The 6,514-nt window shown below is 35.1% G+C and overlaps 1 non-coding gene across 1 annotated transcript; it reads right to left on the bottom strand.

The window, feature by feature from the left end:
* Positions 1-3,751: 3,751 nt before the first annotated feature.
* On the bottom strand, positions 3,752-3,858 carry LOC131178095 (small nucleolar RNA R71). The gene has a single exon (XR_009147228.1). It is a non-coding gene; the product is annotated as a small nucleolar RNA R71 (small nucleolar RNA).
* Between the last annotated feature and the right edge of the window lie 2,656 nt (positions 3,859-6,514).

Here is a 6,514-nt window from a genome sequence, read left to right as displayed (position 1 = left end):
AAAATTACAAATCTCATGCAAGTTCATTCAATTTCAATTCTATTCATATATACACTTTAAGTAACATAAATATACAAGTTTAATTTAATCAAATTCTTCAAAACCTTAAACCTCTCTAAGGGACCGAAATTTCCACTTCCTCCTTAAGCCTAGATTCCTTTCCTTTTAGATAAAATTTTAACTTCCATCAACTCATTTGCAAGATTCAAATAACAATTTTAAGGTTTCATGGCACATACCTCTCTTATGGAAATTCCCAAGCTCCCACAACTTCAATTTCTCTCCTTCTTCTTGCTCCCAAAGTGCTAAGGAAGGTTTAAGGATAAATTTTTGTATTCGGAAGGTAGGAAATTATGGTAGAAATTGGAGAGAATCAAGCTTGAGAAGAAGAAATGGGAGAGCTCTCTACACCCATGGTGGTTCGGCCTAAACACCCAAGGAAGAAGATGAAACTCAATTTTGTTGTATTTATTTCCTTCTTATCTTTTTATATATGTTTGTCTTATTTTTATTGGTTAGTAATTTTAATTACATCATTATGAGGTCTTTATTTGACTTTTATTTCCATTTATTTTATTTACTTTTCTTTTCTTTACTACTCATTTTTAATTTAATTTTTAGCAATATTTATTTATATTTTATATCATAATAATTATTTACTTAATTGGACAAGGTGGTAAAAAATCATCCCTGAAGACGAAATGACCAAAATGCCCTCCGTTTGGCTTATCGAGCCAAAATCGTCTATACCGATCTAAAAATTTTTCTAAGCATTTTCTAAGCATTCTAATACCATAAAAACCTCAATGAATCTTCTCTAGAGTCTCAAAAATTATTTCATAAATTTTCTCCTGAGTTTAAGGCTTCTAGCTGTGAAAACCGCAACTTCCCACTAGGTTACCCATCACTAGGGCACCGACTCATTTAACTTAGTTGTATTTTATTTCTAAAATTTTTTCTTAATTTTTCTTATTAGTATTTGAATCATTTATGACTCCTCACTCTAGTCTAAATATTTTTCCCTACGTTTTAGCCGTCCAGACCAACACCGGTTACTGAAACAGTATAATGTACATAATTGCTATAGTGAGGATGTTACAGAGCTAGCTAGCCTTGAGATTCCTCATAAGCCTCCGGCTCTTGAGATGAACATTGTTCTGATGGCATGATATAACTGTGTGCTTTTATGAAATTTGTTTTGAGACTTCCTAAATGAGACTGTTTGGACTAAAAAATTTATAAATTATGTTTTGTATTTGTTTTTCATGTTCAGTACCATATTTGAATAAATATGATTTGATTTATGCATAAAATATCATTTTAGTATGTTGTGCACTACTGAGTCATAGTACTCAGTGATAGCTTTTATTTGTCGCCGCAGTAAAGAGATCGTAGAGCAATGAGTGAGTCGCTAAGGATCATTGTGCTACTTTTGGATATTTTGTCAGGTATAAATTTTATACCCTGATTGTATATATTTATTTTGACATATGTAACTGTATGTACATGTGTAAAATGATCTTGAGCAGTTTGTACAAATATTGTAATAATATTATTTTGGATTTTGATAAGTGCATAATTTATTAATTTTACTTTCATTACATTTAGTGTTTTTAGTGTGTTTTTATGTTTGATTCAGTTGGTTAAAATATATTTATCATTTAGGCATATTTTTATATAGTTGTGGAATAATTGTGTTAAATGGAGAAATTTTTAGCATTTGACATTTGTTGTATTTTTTAGGTGTTTCTAAAGTTGTGGGTCTCTAAATTGAGTGCTGTTTAATCCATTGAAAAGCTAAGATAGAGCACTTCAAAAGATCAAGAGGGACTAAAGCCCAAATCAGTCTCCAAGGTTGATAAAATGAGCTATGGATCTATTGCAAAAGCCCATACTTGATGTGTCACGATCAGTTTCAGTATTTATTTTATATTTGGAGTTTCAGACGTCCAAATGAAGCAATCCCATACCCAATTGAAACTTAAGAGCCACCTTTACGACTTTTATGAAGGGCTAGATGCGAGATGAGGCCATTTTAATTGTATAAAATGGCAATGAAGTCATCACTATGGGCTGGACCGTCTGTCTGAACTAGTCCACATTTTTAGGCCATAACTTAGGCTATAGACCTCAGATTTGGGCAAATGAGTAACCATTGGAAAGCTAAGAAAGAGGGCTACAACTTTCCTGAAGAGGGTAGAGGCAGATTCGGAAACAAAGTCGCTGAAAATCAGCCTTGATTTTAGATACGTGAATGCAGGCAAAAAATCTGTCTTTTGAATTTTAAAACTTTTCCTAGTTTGGTTCCTATTTTTGGGATTAGGTTTTTTATTATAAATACATCTTTGGGCAACAGCTAAGAGCTTCCCAATTCAGACCTTCATTCTCCATAGAAGACCTTCGTTCTTCATTCTCTTTTTAGATTTCTTATTTATCTTTCTTTATTTTTCTGTAAGCCATGAACATGAGTGGCTAAGTTTTTAATTCAGTTCAAGGGATTAAAGTTTTTTTTGCTTGATTTGTGAGACCAGGTTCTTAATTTAATTTATGTCTTTTTGAATATCTATTGTTTTCTGATTTAATTATTTTTAATCTGTTGAATGATTTGCTAAAAAGGCCAATTAGTTAATTGTTTGATTTGATCAGTTGCTAGTTCATCTTCATAATCCGTAATTATTGTGTAAGATTGAACATGAGTAGCAATTAGGTTTTATTGATTATGATCCAAGTTTTCGATAATAACCTAAGGAAACAATAGGGTGGATTAAATGATTTGTGCTTTATAAATTGTTGTTCAGCTTAACTACTTCCTTTTCTTAAAGCAGTTATTAATTTGATGAGGATTGCTTAATACCAACTCAGTTGATAATTAGAGTTAATAATAATTCTTGGCGCCATTGCCGGGGACTGAAATTTATTAGAATTCATGTTTTTGGTGTTAGGATATTTTATTATTAACTCTGTTTGTGAAGTGTTGCTATTTTCAGGTTTTCAAAAAAAAAAAAAAGTTATGGTGTTACTGTTCATTAAGAATTTTGGTTGAATTTGGAGGGTGGCCCATACCTAGTTTGAATGAAACGACGCTCTGATCAAGACCAATCAATCCATAGGATTCCTTAACCCCACCCTCTTGAGGCCAAATTTGATTGTTTTCTAGGGTTTTGAGGTATTTTTCTGTTTTTACTTTGATTTCTTTTTGTTTATGACAAGAACTTCTCAATCTGGTGAGTTGATCTTTGATCCAGAAGTAGAAAAAACAGCTAAATGGTTGAGAAAATTGGCTAAGCAAGTTAGGCAGATTCTGAGTACATCTGAAGGACTCCAATCTCCAAGGGAGTTAAGTTCGGATTTGGATTCAGATTCAGAGTCAAATTCTGAAAACGAAACCGTGGCTGCTAGGACTTTGAAAGAATTGGCTGCCCCTGATCTAAACCAACAGCCTTTATATATTCAATACCCTAGTTTAAATGTTGCTTTTGAGTTGAAATCTGGACTAATCCATTTGCTGCTTAAGTTTCATGGTCTTGCAGGTGAGGATCCACATAAGCATCTAAAAGAATTTCATGTTGTGTGTTCCAGCATGAAACCTCAAGGAGTTTCAAAGGATCAAATCAAGCTTCGAGCTTTCCCTTTCTCACTAGAGGGCACAGCTAAGGATTAGTTGTATTACCTTCCTTCTAGATCTATCAACTTATGGAATGGGATGAAGTAGATATTTTTAGAAAAGTATTTTCCTGCTTCCCATACTGCCAACATTAGAAAAGAAATTTGTGGCATCCGACAGTACAATGGAGAGAGCTTGTATGAGTACTAGGAGCGATTTAAGAAATTGTGTGCAAGCTGTCCCTATCATCAAATAAGTGAGCAGCTTTTGATTCAGTATTTCTGTGAGGGATTACTACCAATGGACCGCAGTATGATAGATGCTACTAGTGGAGGAGCTTTGGTCGACAAAACACCAGAAGAGGCAAGGAGGCTGATTGCTAACATGGCAGCAAATTCTCAGCAGTTTGGAATGATAATGGATCACACACCTATGAAAGGTTAATGAGGTAAGTACATCTAACCTTGAGAAACAAATTTCTTATTTAACTTCTTTGGTGAGGCAGTTGGCTGTAGGGAACATGCAAACTGTTAAGGCATGCAAAATTTGTTCGGGTTCGGGTCATGCTACTGACATGTGTCCTGCGTTACAAGAGGATGAATCAATGCAATATGCTAATGCAGTAGGACATTATGGACAGCCACAATGCAGGTATGATCCCTATTCTAATACTTATAATCCAGGATGGCGAGATCATCCCAATTTGAGTTATGGGAATCAACCGGTGCAAAATCAATACCAGCAGCAAAAACCACAAGTGAACCAACCACAACCACCTCCGCCTCCCTCAAATCAAGGTATGTCACTTGATGAAATTGTTAAGGCTTTGGCTAATAATACCCAACAGTTTCAACAAGAGACCAGAAATAGCATTCAAAAAATTGATAGGCAGATTGGTCAGTTAGCCTCATCTATGAGTAAGCTGGAAGCTCAAGGTTCTGGAAAACTCCCATCACAAACAGTCATGAACCCCAGAGAAAATGCGAGTGCTATACTGTTGTGGAGTGGGAAAGAAGTTGATAATCAGACTCTACTTAAGTCAACGAAAAAGAAGAAGCAAGGAGAAAAAGAGTCTGAAGTTCTTGAAATTAAAGTAAATACTGAACCTAAACTGAATAAGGTTAATAATTCTGTTCTTCCTCCATTCCCATGCAGGTTGGCTAAAAATAAGAAAGAAGAACAAGAGAAAGAAATTTTGGAGACTTTCATAAAGGTGGAGGTGAATATACCCTTACTTGATGCGATCAAACAAGTTCCCAGGTATGCCATATTCCTTAAGGAGTTATGCACTACAAAGCGCAAGTTGAGGAATAATGAGAAGTCAGTGTGGGGGAAAATGTATCAGCATTAATTCAGCAAAAATTACCCCCTAAGTGTAAGGATCTAAGTTCATTTTCTATTCCCTGCAGAATAGGTGATTCTAAATTTGAACGTGCAATGGCAGATTTAGGAGCATCTATTAATGTTATGTCAAATTCAGTTTTTCAAACTTTAAATTTGGGTCCTTTGAAAGAAACCAGTGTCATTATTCAGTTAGGTGATCGTTCTAACGCTTACCCATTGGGAATAGTTGAGGATGTGTTAGTGCAGGTTGGAGAATTGATTTTTCCTGCAGATTTTTACATTCTGGATATAGAGGATAGTGTTCCCACATCAAAGTCAGCTTTAATTTTGTTTGAAAGACCTTTCCTAAAAACTACCAAGACAAAAAATGATGTGGATGATGGTACCTTAACTATGGAGTTTGATGGAGAGACTATCAAATTTAATATCTTTGATGCCATGAAGTATCCTGCTGATGATCATTCTATTTTTTCTATTAATGTTGTTGATACAATTGTGCAGGATGTTTTTGAGTTAAGCATGGAGGTTGATTTAGAAATGGTGATTAGTCAAGGAATTTAAGAAATCAGTACCAAATAGCCATTAAGTGTAGAGGTTCAAGAGGCAGTAATGGCATTGCAGTCATTACCTCCTGTTCAAAATAGGTATGGAGTATCAAAGATTGACTTACCTGTATCTCACACAAAATTATTACCTTCTGTGGTGCAGGCACCAGTTCTTAAACTCAAGCCTTTACCAGAGCATTTGAAGTATGTTTACTTGGGAGACAATGAGACACTTTCAATTATCATCTCAAGTAATTTAAAAAAGATTTAAGAAGATAGATTGACTAGGGTTCTGAGACTACACAAGGAAGCAATTGGATGGACAATATCTAACATCAAAGGTATAAGTCCATCAGTGTGCATGCGCAGGATTTTACTGGAGGATGAGGCTAAACCAAGTAGAGAAGCTCAAAGGAGATTGAACCCACAGATGATGGAGGTTGTGAAGAAGGAGATTTTAAAACTACTGGATGCAGGAGTTATTTACCCAATTTCAGACAGCCAATGGGTAAGTCCAGTCCAAGTAGTGCCCAAAAAAACAGGAATCACTATGGTAGCAAATCAAGATAATGAACTTGTTCCAACAAAGATTCTGAGTGGATGGCGAATGTGCATAGACTACCGCAAGCTGAATTTAGCAACAAGGAAGGACCACTTCCCACTGCCATTCATTAATCAGATGCTTGAGTGGTTAGCAGGTAAGTATTATTTCTGCTTTCTCGATGGCTTTTCTGGATATAATCAAATTGTGATTGCACCGGAGGATCAAGAGAAGACTACCTTCACTTGCCCTTTTGGAACTTTTGCTTTTAGAAGGATGCCCTTCGGGCTTTATAATGCACCTGCCACATTTCAGAGATGCATGATGAGCATATTTTCAGATTACATTGATACTTGCATTGAGGTGTTCATGGTTTATTTTACTGTGTATGATGATTCATTTGATGCATGTTTACATCATTTAACTTCTGTTCTTGAGAGATGCATTAAGAAAAATCTTGTTTTGAATTTTGAGAAGTGT

The sequence above is a fragment of the Hevea brasiliensis genome, chromosome 2 (genome assembly GCF_030052815.1).
Source record: "Hevea brasiliensis isolate MT/VB/25A 57/8 chromosome 2, ASM3005281v1, whole genome shotgun sequence".
In the NCBI taxonomy this organism is placed as follows: domain Eukaryota; kingdom Viridiplantae; phylum Streptophyta; class Magnoliopsida; order Malpighiales; family Euphorbiaceae; genus Hevea; species Hevea brasiliensis.
This window is presented reverse-complemented; position numbering and strand designations above follow the sequence as displayed.